At 43.7% G+C, this 13,051-nt stretch overlaps 1 protein-coding gene across 6 annotated transcripts in view; it reads right to left on the reverse strand.

The window, feature by feature from the left end:
* CUX1 (cut like homeobox 1) overlaps window positions 1–13,051 on the reverse strand; it is a 227,627-nt gene that overhangs the window by 159,309 nt on the left and 55,267 nt on the right. The gene's annotated exons all lie outside the window — the stretch shown is intronic.

Genomic DNA, 13,051 nt, shown 5'->3' on the forward strand with positions numbered 1-13,051 from the left:
TATGACAATCCCAGAAATAACCGAGGGAGGAAGGAGAGCCCGGCACTGCCTGAGAGCCAGGCTTTTCTCCCAGGAAACCAATCTGAAATCCTCTGTCACACTTCTTATGATGCCTCCTAACTGCATCTTCACAGCACACATCACGTAACGAACGCAATTCCAGCACTTGTCAGGACACCTAGTTAACCACGTCTAATAAGGCACCTCATTTCCTTACAGTATCTATTGCTTGCATCCCCTGGAAAGTTATCAGTTCTGCCCTCCCACCCCTTGTCTTCATCCATTAGCATCAGTGAGCTTCTGAATAAATGCATATACATGCATCTCCCAACTGGGTCCCCAGTACGGACCGTCACTGTGTGTTTATATCACTGGACTCAGTAAATTCAATCACAGTGTCAGTAGAACCACCTCAGACTTGACTCTGCACATTTTTAAGGAGTAAAAATCAGGGCAATCAACTTCTGTCACACCTTGTTACTGCTGCCTTCAGGTTTCGGAGCGTGTAGTCGAGCATAATGCTGAACAGGGAGCGCCCTGGGACTGTGCTCAAAGAGGAGCATGCATGGTGCAAAATGCACAATGAGATGGAGGCAAGAGCACAGAGCTGAGAAACAGAAGGGTTGTCTCAATTATCAGCAGCTGAACCAAGATTCAGGTGCCTGTACATAACAAACTGCCCAACATCTCTGGTCACAACCAAAGCTAAACATTATGGAGTAGATTTTATAATGGGCATCTACTTTCAGTTTCAAATGGAGAACAAAGAATACAGTTCAGTAAAGGAGATGGAGCCTGGACACCTTTACCAGCAACCAAAAAGCCCCTACAGAACAAATAATAACCTGCTTGTAAGTGCCTGAGCAATATAAAGTACCCTGCACTTTTATACTGAAAAAAAAAAAAAGCAAAAACAAAACAACTGGGAAAGAAAAAACAACAGAACCCCAAGATTGAAAAGAATTGTGTTTTCTGTAGGAACAAATGGGTGAGAAACACCTCGGCATCACAGTGGATCTCATGCTGGTGAGGGCTCAGCAGTGCCCTGCAGTTTCAAAGGAGGAAAGTATCACAGCTGTGAACAGCAAACCCACATGCATGCCAATAAGATGTGAAATAATTCCTCTGCCCAAGCAGTGCTGGGCACAGTGCTGCAGCTGTGACCTCGCTGGCTGTGGGTGCTGCACTTCTGATCCAAGAGAGCTCAACAGGACAAAGTGCAAAGCAGTGGAAGCAATGAGGGCTGCATGAAGGCAATGCTCCTCTCAGCCCAGCCTCCCTGGTCTGGCTTCTGTACAATGCAGAGCACCAGGGATGCCTCCCTTACAAACACGTGGTGAATCCAAAGTGCTGGTTTATCTCCTCTCTGCTCCACACCACGGCCACTCGTTCTGTAGACACTCAACACCCCGCTGCAGATCCTCCCCTACTGACATTGCAACTAAGCAGCCTCAAAGTCGCAAAGAACATTTTTCTTAATGCACCTTGCTAATACGCTTTGCAGAAAAATGCAACAGAAATACACACCTAATTTTTATCTTTCCATAGGAACTGCAGTGCTTACGTATCTACAAGTACGAAGCCAGGTCCTGTTTCCTCTATCTGACTCTCTATACTGGTGTTTTCCCAGGGAGGTCGGGGGGGTCGCTGCCCCTGCAGGTGCTGCAGAGCTGTGAGGATGTGGCACTGAGGGATGTGGGCAGTGGGCATGGGGGGGTGGGGATGGAGGTGGGGATCTGAGAGCTCTTTTCCAACCTCAATGATTCTATGATTCTGTCTGCTCTCAGCTAAGCACCAAATCATCTGAACTTGAACCTGCAGCCACTGACAGGGAAGATGCACTTCTGTCAGTAAGCGAGATCATCAAGGAATGGGAAACTTCATCTTTCTTGGATGCTTTGCCTTTCTACATTTAACAAACCTGAGTTAGAGGTGAAACAACTGCTTCAGTCAAACAGAAGAAAATCAAAACTAACTGCATAATTTATAGACAAGTCAGTGGTTTTTATTTAAAACAAGACAAGGTGTGTCTTAAAAGGACTTGAGAAATAGAAATAGAAGTCCAATCTCCTACACTACACAAAACACAGTTTTGCACTGTGCACGACTTTGTGCCCAGCCTAACAGCAAGAATCTCATTTTCCTTCACTTCTAACCTAGACTTTCCCAGAAAGCATTCCTATCTCCTGGGACCCGGATTAGGAACAACAATATTTGCACACAGGTCTCCCTTGGTCACTCCTGTTTTCATGAGCCCAATCCAACCTTAAGCTGCATTTACCTTCAGCTGAGCTCTGGTAACTCTGGGTGCTGAGCCAGGAGCTCCTACTGTGGGTAGCTGTCATCATCTGGATGGAAAATGGAATAATTCTAGAGACAGCTACAGTGAAGCTTTTAGAGAAACAGCACACTTAGTGCTAAAATGCATTTCAACATGACTTTATTACACAATTGAAAAGGCTTTAAAAATCAAAACAAGAAGCTGACTCACGCACCTGTATAATAAGAAGCAGAATCTCTTGTTTGATTTCTACATTTTGAGCCAAAGAATGCAAAGCCATAAAAACAATGCAGTTCCTTGCAACAGCCTCGTAATGAATGTGGGACCGAGCTCCTTCCTTACTTTGAAAAGCTGCTTTCACAACTGAGCAGTTAGGATTCTGGCACAGCACTTGCTCCAAACTATAAAATTCTGAGCATGATTTAACAGGAAAATCTCAGGACACTGCTTTTTGGAGGCTGCCTATCTGAAGGTGCAGGAAAAAGAAAGAAGAGGTTGGGCTACTTACGACTGCTGCAGTTCAGCTGCCCATCGTGCAGCATCTCTTAGAAAGAGGGACGGCCCCATCGCTGTGTACTAATTCCCTTTCCTTCCACTTCCTCTCTCCCTTGCTGCTGGTTATTGTCACGACTAACTGAGATAACACATGATGGCAATTTTAGGAACACAAAAATATTTATAAAATCTGCTCTAATTACAGTCTCCCAGAACTACCTGCTTCCCAAGACATCAGCCTAACTTTCTGCACTCCCAGGAGCCTCTACAGCACCTCCAGTGGTCTGACTGCACTGCCGTGGATAGTAACAATAAGAATAATTTACCTGCTTGTTCCTTGTAATAAAAGATACTTTTCAATGCAGGACATCAGCAACTGCTCTATGATCTTAAAATAGTAGCTATACACAGATCACCTTTATGGCCTCTGCTCCCAGGTGACACTATGAGAGGTGACGGCCTCAAGCTGCACGAGGGGAGGTTCAGGTTGGGTATTAGGAAACATTTCTTCTCAGAAATGGCAGGGATGCATCGCACAGGGACAGGGTGAAATCCCCATCCCTGGAGGTGCTCCAGAAAAGAGTCAATGTCACATGAGGGCCACGGCCTGGAGTGGCCACAGCCATGGGTAGATGGTTGGACTGGGTGATCTTAGTGGTCTATCCAACCTTAACAGTTCTGTGATTCTATTAACTGAGGAAGAATGCTTGCTTACCAACTACATACGGGTTTGAATTTTTCACCAGTGTCCCAGCTTTGATCCCCAAGAACAACAATAAAAACAAATCTCAAAATATTAATATACACTTCCAGAATGTGCACAGAAATGCTTTACTTGCCAGTGTAACACAACCATACGTTAATGGGACCACAACAGATGTTCAACTGCAAACAGCAACTTGAGCTGTTCTGGACCATATAAAATGTGACATTAAAACTCTCTGATAGTAAATTTGTTCCCAAGGGTGGGCACTGAAGACTCATTCACTTATAGCAGAGAGTAAGGAGCCCTCTCTTTCCCCTTAGAGCCCCCAAATCTTCATACAGATGAGCTAGATCCAGATCTTGCCCAGCCCTAGCATCATCTACTCAAGCGCTGTTCACAGCCAGCACTGAAAACCTGTGTGACTACAAGAGATCAGCACTGCTTCGATAGGACGAGAGGTGATGGCCTCAGGTTGCACCAGGAGAGGTTCAGGTTGGATATGAGGAACAATTTCCTCTCCAAAGAGCGGTGCTGCAGTGGCACAGCTGCATGGGGAGGGGGTTCCCCATCCCTGGAGATGTTCCAGAGCTGTGGGGATGTGGCACCGAGGGACGCGGGCAGTGGGCAGTGCTGGTGGGAGGCGGACGTTGGACTGATATCCTAGAGGCCTTTTCCAGCCTTAATGTCACTATGATTCTATTACAAGTCTTTCACGGGAAAAAAAAATGGACTAACAGACCAGCAATTGCTGCCGATACAATGAGTCTATCCCAAAAACGTGAAAAAATGCTTCCTTTGAATTGCATGCATTCTGTGGAGCTCCTTCAGAGCAATTAAATCTACTCTAATTTAGGAAGGACACATGATGGGATTGTAAAATGATATTTGGTGTGGCGGTTCAAAAGCAGAATGTAGACAATTTCTAAAAAGAGAAAGGCTGTTAATGAAGCGAGTTGTGAGTGCTTTTTAAACTTTCATTCTCTCATTAATCAGTTACAAGAATAAGTCACATCAGAACCGTGGTGGCCTCAGAGAAGCCCAGATTCGGGAAGAAATCCATTTCTGTTTACACAATCCAGAAAAACCCCTCACAGAACAACTGCAACACAACCCCTGCACCTCAGACAGCCCCCATAGAAAGAGGATCCATTTCATAGAACACACCTCCTATTTCCAAACCATTCCCATTTCAAGATGAAGAAAAATCATTAATTTTCTCATACACACGTGTTGGTGTCTGGGAGGAATTTTTCTCGAGCAGAAGTGCTCTATAAATATAAAATATGTAATTGACATCTCAATGACCCTATCATGATAAGCTATTGAGTAAAACTCTGCTCTTCCCTATCATCCTTTTTGGTGCAGAAAACATAAATTTTTATCAGCATTGAAAACGATGTGCTTCTTAGGTACAGCCATTCAGAAATCCGCCTGATGACCTTTTGATTTTGATGATAACAGCCTTGTTGTAATGACATACATACATTTATATTGGAGTATTTAAAACACTACTGCAGATGAGACGAGCAGTGGTAAAGACTGGAATCAATGGGGCTGCCTATGCAGGTGCTCTGACTTAATTTGGGGTTATGTCAGCCTCTGTCTGCTGGAATAAGGGCTGGGATTATGCAGAAAGCAAGAAACCTACAAAGTTTTACTGACAGAGAAACACGAGTTTAATAAAAAGGGGATAAATTGTCCTCTTATCAGCAGTAAAATAGTTAGTGCTATCATTTTAAGGTGTTGCACGATCATTTTCAGGTTTTAAACAACTGTCTGAAAGTACTCTAATAAAAATGTAACTGATAATAAAAGGATGTTGCAGCAACTAAAAGGGAATTAAAATCATGCTTTCGTTGGTTCTGGGTTAAGGAACAATGGCAGGATTAGCAGGAAACTATTACGAAATTAATCTGATTAATGCCTTATAAATAATGAAGCTGTACTTAAAAGGGTCCACAAGCTTCACCATGTCGGAACGCGGATCCTACACATGATGCAAGATTAAAAAGCAGGCTGCCGTCCCTATTAACTAAGCAGCAATACCTGAATCCTCCCAAAAACCGAGAACAGGGAAAGGAAAAAATAAAAGGCACAGCGTGTCTAAAAAATGCACTGCCAGCAACTCCACCCTTGTTTACAATTGGTTTCAGAGGAAAGGGCAACAACACTTCATGCCCACGGCGCTCACACTAAGGCCATGAACAAGGACACCTTCCACAGAGTGCCAGGCCATCTTTCTGAAGGTTTGTTGTGGACAGTAAAATGTCTTCAGCTCCCAGATGGAGATGGCTGCGCTACTTGCTGCCCAAATCCCAGCTATCTGAACTCGCTTTCTGAACAAACCTGGGCTTCCCACCATGGCCCATGCACCAGGCTGTGTAGCCAGGCACAGGTAAGTTAATGGCAAAAAACACCAACCCAGGCAAAGACAGAATTATGAAGATACGGTGATAGCAAAGAGAACAACTGTTAGACAAAATACAATTATTGGCTGTGTTAAAAAAGAGAATGTGGAAATAGGCATTATTTCTATCTAGAATCTCCCACATAGGCAAAATGAAGTGCCAAAAGCTAAGAATAAAGCTGCAGGGGAAACTCACCTGATAATCCCTACAATACCTCTAATGATGCACTCAAAAAAGTGTTCTGCAAACAAGGAAAACGCCGATCAATGCGCCAAGGGCCGAGGTGCCAGCGTGGGCTCACCAGTCAGATCTACTGAAGCTACAGCACAGGGCCCAAAGATCATAATACTGTAAGATCAGATCTTTTAGAGTGCTGCTCTAAGTGTACTTGAGAGGAAGCAGAGCCCTACAACAAGAAGCTGCCCTGAGTCAAGCAAGGCAGAGCACGGTGTGCACTCTGCCCATGGCAGAATGTCCTGGCTGCTGTGCTGACTGAGCCAAACACCAACATGAGGAGGTGGGAGCACAGCGCCTGCTTTGCTGCTTCTTTTAAAATGCATGCATTTCATTACTTCCTTCTAAGGTATTGCTATTGGGCCAATCGAGAAAAGGGCAAAGATTTCATTTCAGAAAGTTTTGCAGGGTGAGAATTTGGCATTTCATGCTGCTTCTCTTCAACTCCAAATGTGGAGTTGAACAGGAGCTACAGAAGCTCCATTAAAGATGGTTAATGGAAGTTATGATCTAAACGTAAAATTGGTTTTTGCTCTTGAAGTAAAACTCAAGCACCGCTCCTAAGGAAGTTAGCGAGGAATTCAAGGGAAAGCCACAACTAGAAAAAACAGCAGTGAATGTGTTTCAGTGAACTACCAACAAAACCAATCTTCTTGTCACAACCACTATCTAGCAGGGAACGTGAAGCTGCTAAATTAAAATACTTCTTACCCAATGATCCAGCCCTTAAGCTAACATTAGAGAAATACAAGGGAACATATTAATTCTGTTCTCCATATCAGATTATTACTAGGTGACACTATCAGGAACTCATTATGGAAGCGAAATAAGTCTACAAAGTGATAATCACATTTGTTGTATATTGAAGGATAAGAGCTGGATCAGATCAGCCAGGCATGATCTCAGAAACTCAGAACATAGAAGTAACTCCTCCATGGAGCCAGCATCCAGCCCAGGCATTGCAGAGCACAGCTAACAGTGACCGGCTCCTTCCTGCTGGTTTAGCGAGGCACCAGAGGTGTCACATCCTGGGTCACCTGCATTACAGACAATGAAATCAGAAAAACAGTTTCACAGCATTATTCTGCCTTGCAGAATCAGTTCAGAATGCACGGCTCCATCGTGCTGTAGCGTCTGATTCTGATGGGGAATGTTTGACAACATGCACAAAAAGGAGACCTGCTTGAATTTGAAACTTGCTACCAGCAGTAGAGTGAAGATACGTAAAACCTCATGTAAAGTGACGAAAAAGTCAAGTTTCTGAATGTATTTTCAATTGCATTACTGCTGCAATTGAGCAGTAATTCCTGCCCCTACAAGAACATTTTTCTAAGTGCTGACGTACCTTTGATCAACCCTAAATATGTAGATTGCTCTGCAAGTAATGCCTCCTATTTATTTCCATGGAAACTACACCAGATACAAAGAGCACCATAACTATCCAATGGAGCAAATTCTCAGCTACACAACACTATTTTTTAGCATGGTCGCCACCATTGGCTGTGCATTTCTGCCAGTGATTAAGCAGAGCTTGCATGCTGCACTCACAACCATCTGCATGGCTGTGCAGAACATGGCTTGTCTTTCACACTGCTGTCACCACTGCTGAAACCCACAGCCTCACTGTGCTCACATCCACTGTCTGGTCCCCATAAACGTTCAACAAGCGTAAATGAGAACCAATGGGTGCCATTTTTTTCTGCACGGAGGGTTTCAGTGACACACCTTTGCTCCACATGCTCTCCCATTTCAGATACCGTTCTGTTGGACTGCCACTCTGCTGCCATCACTTGCATGGCAATAAACTGTAACAAAGCAATGGTGGGGAGGTTCGAGCTCTACTGTGACACCACCATGTGCCCCTGGTGTAGTGGCCCAACAGAACACAGGAGGCATTACTTCTGGAGCAGCCCGAGCACGGTCCTTGGTAAATGCAAATAATTGCAAATAATGTACTTTTTTTTTTCCTTTTTCTTTTTTTAGATCTGCATTAGATGGTGTTAAACACATGCTGAATAATTCTGGATCTACTATATTTATATTGTATCACTGCAATTACCTGATGAGAGTTTTGCAAGATGGCTTGTAATTCTCTTTACAGCAGTAATTTAATGGAGTCAAAATAACAGAATAAGGAACAGAAAATAGAAGAACAGTATAAAAATGGCAATTTTGCTACGGGAAGTTGGGACTTGCCATTTCAAATTAGCAGAAACCATGAAGTGGGCATTACTGACAACGTGAATACAGTAATTGGGGCTGATTTCCTGGCACTCTGCCGGATTCTCTGATGAGTGCCTGCAAGTTAATTACAGCTCTCCTCGCAGAGTGGGGACACGCAGCAGTGACGCAGGGACACTGAGCACTCAGCCCCATGTTGGGGCACTGGGTGAGGGAGGCAGAACTCTGCTGCTCGTCCCAGTAAGGGAAACCCATCTGGAAATTCAGAGTAGCGGTGCACTGGGATGTCACAAATAAATAACCTGTGGGGCTGCGACACGGAAACAAGAATCTGTTCAACCAAAGGGTCATGGGCTTCACCCATTAAAACAAGCCACCTGCACCCAACACTCAGCAAGATTCTTATCATAACCTTTGCCTTTAACTAGTGAAGTTTAATTAATTTGGCAGAACTACATAACTCTTTTCTGAGCGATAACTAGCTGCCCTCCTGGGTTCCTTCTGCAATCATTTCCTTTGATTAACTTTATTGTATTTACTCAAATGAACACATGTATTTCATACATGTTACAACAAATTAGAAGAGAAGAATTAAAAAGCAGCCTGCCAACTTAGGAAATGCGCAAGTGAAACTTCTGAATTAAAGCAGACAGCATTATTAGCTGATTATTACATGGAGAGCGTTCTGAAGAAAGTACATGCCCTTTTCCTTTTTCATTTTGTATTACTAGTGATTACACGATATATCTTAAATTACAATTTGAGGTAAAACTATGATTAAAAATTATTTAAATATTGCACAACACGTTAATTGCTGTGGAATGTCTTCATCTTCGTTGCTGCTGTGATTGCAGGCAGTGCAGGGTCTCCACGTCTGGCCCCAAGTGCAGGCCCAGAGCACGTCGCATCATGGCGGCCACTGCGGCCTGGGGGATGGCAGGATGCGAGCAGCCACTGTGCTTCCCCTGCTGGCCCCATGGCACTGCACCGAGGCAGGGATGTGGGGCAGCCCTCCCTTCCCACAGAGCTTTCTGGTATTAAAAAGGAAAAATCAGAAACAAGGGAACGATCAGCCCTTCCTCCATGCCAGCCCTCCTCATCGCCAGAGCTCTTTGCAGGTGACCTCCTGGAGTGGGCATCCCCGTTAAAACATCATCACCCCATCCTTCAGTGAGAAGCTTGGTTTGACCAGCTGGCACTGCAAGACAATTCTTTCATGAGAAACATTCCTAAATTCCTCCACTTGTGGAATATTGCACTTCCAGCTTTGAGGCCAACAACAGGCTTACACATGATAAAACAGAGCTAACCCAGATTAAGGCAGTTGGTGAAATTTAGGAGTCCTGTTTAGACCTGCTTGCTTCAGTCAATGAGAAAAGCAAGAACTTCAGGCAACTTTCTGTAGTTGGGGTCAAATTAGGGGAAAGGAGAAGCTGCAATGTTGTCTAATTTTTTCAACGCAACCACAAGGAATCAGTCTCCCCAGATGAAGGGAGGACAGTGACTACACCCTTGCTGTAAGCCTAAAAATCATTTTAGCACAAGAATGCTTCTTATTTTGTTAAATCTGGATTAATCTGCAAGATCCAAGTCTTGAGATATGCATTAAAGCAGTGTATGCACATAGCCCCACATAAGAATAACTGAGCAGCCTGCCCATCTTTAAATAAATTACTTGCTTCCAAGAGTAGACACTGAAGGACATGGTTAGTGGAAATGGTGGTGATGGGTTGACAGTTGGACTGGAGGATCTTAGAGATCTTTTCCAACCTTAATGATTCTATGATGTAAAAACCACCCACAAGTCCTGGGACACGAATATGTGCCCATGCAGGATGAGACCACTTCCTTCACCAGCACTGCAGTGGGACCTGCTTACATCTCCCCAGTCGATGTGGCCGGGAGGAGCAGCATATCTGTGTCCACGTGGCACTGAGAGCTCTCCTGGCCTCACTCGTGGTACCCAGGAGAGAAGGCACTGTGCTGTCCTGTGAGCTGTGGAGAATTACACCTTCCCATACATGAAAGCATATATTCAAATGTGACACTGTTTTACAGAAGCACAGAATCGTTACGGTTGGAAAAGACCTTAAGATCATCTCATCCAACCACATTCAGCACCTCCACCTGATCAATGACAAACCATGCTCCCATCTGTTCCAGGTTAAGGAAAGTGTTTCTACACTCAACGTTTTTCCAAATGTGAAAGTAATACCTTACCCTATTCCAACTGCTGATAAATTGAGCACACAATTTATGGCTTTAAATATGAAAGATGACAATGCACCGATGAAAGTAACAAACTTCCATCAGTCAACAACTAAAACAGCACAGATCTTATGGGGAGCGGCGGAGGGAACTGGGACGGTCCAGTCTGAGGAAGAGGAGGCTCAGGGAAGACCTCATTGCTCTCTACAGTGATGAGGTGGGGATTGGCCTCTGTTCCCAGGTAGCAGCAATAGGATGAGAGCTGATGGCCTCAAGTTGCCAAGAGAGGTTCAGGTTGGGTATTAGGAGAAATTTTTTCTCCAGCATGGTGCTGCAGTGGCAGCTGTTCAGGGAGGTGATGGAGTCACCACCTCTGGAGGTTTTCTAGAACCATGGAGATGTGGCACTGAGGGATGTGGGCAACGTTGGTGGTAGGTGTACAGCTGGACTGGATGATCTTAGAGGTCTTTTCCAACCTTAACAATTCTAAGTAGGTACCTTAAAGACTTACTTCCCAAAATAAAAAGCAAACTTCACATCCAGAACACTATAAATGATCAACCTCTGGAAATTTCCTTTGATTCTGTGTAGAAAACAATCTCTGACTTTTAGTGTCCTCATTAACTTAGCACAAACTACCTCCTAATTAGCTCATGCGCGAGAAATACAACAGAAAAGTGCAGCTGAATGTTTTAAGGCATGTGGATTTGCTGATGACAAGGATGCAGATCCCTGCCTTTCCATTCTAACTGGGAAGTGTTCGTCTGCAAAGCATTTCATCAATATTAAAGCGATACTGACCGCTATTGCACCTTAACACCACCTCACTGTGTCACTGTGTACAAAAATCTGGCGCCCATCCATGACTCCAGCACAATACATAAAACTCGACAGATGTGTTTTTTAGACGTGTTTTAAGAAAACTTTATACTGATTTGAAAAGAAATAATCATTCAAGTCCATCCATACAAGGAGGCAGATATTGGAAATGTACCATTTCCCCCTGCAATGCATTTGTAAGGGAAAGATCCAGAATTCTGACCTTTCCCAGTCTTTCCTCACTGGCCAAGAAACAGTGCAGCACTGCACCTCGTTTAATCCCTTTCTTTCAATTCTCATCTCCCCTTCTGCTCTTGTATGCTAAAGGAGAACTTAGGAACATTCCAGTGCACTCCTGCCACCTCTGCACCACACAACGCCTGTATCCTCAGCAAAACCACTGAGCAAAACCACTGCGGCACTTGAGAACCTGGACAACTATTCAAGATATTTTTAGAGTATTGATAAGTGAATAATCTTTGGTTTAAAGAATTCCCATTAAGGAGCGATTGTTTTCCTTTCTGGGAATTAGCTGGTACCAGCCGAGGGACTCCACCCAGCAGCTCTGGGAGTTGTCTTTTCTTACTTAGTCACTCCGCACTGGAAAACCTCCAGCCAAAGATCCCAACCTGCAAAGACCCTGCTTTTAACAAGATAAATGTTGTGACTTTTAGCCGCTGAGCACCTTTTTTTCTACTCACCTACTGACATTATGGCTAATATTTCCTTTTTTTCATCTAGTAAGAGTCACCTCATTCCCAGAAATAGCTCTCCCTCATAGATTTACATACCTTCCTCTTACTTTCACTACAGAATGTTAAGCTTATAAGCTGCCATGTATTGAAGATCAAACATGAGTGCTCTTTGCACTTGATTTTTTATCCCTCTAATATCACCTTGCTGCAGCATCTCTTCTGATCATGCACCACTGCATAAAACCATACAACCAAAAGAGAATTTGCTGCTAAATATGAAGATGGGAGGAAAGGGGACAGAAGCAGCCTGGCACTGCCCACAAATGCATCTGTCTGCCGTTTAGAAACTACCCAGCTTCACTGACATTAAGAAGTGAATCTTTTAGCTTTTAGAAACTGACAACAGAGGAGCAAATGTGCAAGTTTTACTAACAGGCACTCCAGTATCAGTGTGTGATATCTGATACTGTGATAATTGAATTAACACCGAGGACATTTCAAGCACTGTGTATTTGTTTACCAGTTATCCTTCCATTATCTTCTACAGTCAACAAACGTAGCAGTTCAGTGTTCCACATTTTCATTAATTCCAATGTTTAATTCTAATTCCTGGCACAAATTCTGAAAGATCAGACTGAGGAACATCAAAGCATGGAACACACAAGGTTCTACAAATACAACAGAACTGACAACATAAATCTTTCCATCAGGCCGGGTCATTGGAATGCTCATTGCCAATTCCATCCTTGGAGAGCACGGAAAAGTTACTGCATTGGTAAAATCAAACTGTTTGTTTCAGTGGAAATATTTCTCAACAGCAGAGATGTGGCAGATTTTATATAACATCATTTACATCTGATTGTGTTGCACTCCCAACATTTTTAATCCTGCATGGTAAAACACAACTTCTTATGAAAGGGGCAACCAATGCCAAACTTCAATTATAGACCTTTGCATTTGGCAGCAGCAAGTCGGGACTTGTGAGCCATTTTCTGCTCCTTCAAATCACCCTGCCTGCTAAAAG

Source organism: Lagopus muta, chromosome 20 (genome assembly GCF_023343835.1).
Source record: "Lagopus muta isolate bLagMut1 chromosome 20, bLagMut1 primary, whole genome shotgun sequence".
In the NCBI taxonomy this organism is placed as follows: domain Eukaryota; kingdom Metazoa; phylum Chordata; class Aves; order Galliformes; family Phasianidae; genus Lagopus; species Lagopus muta.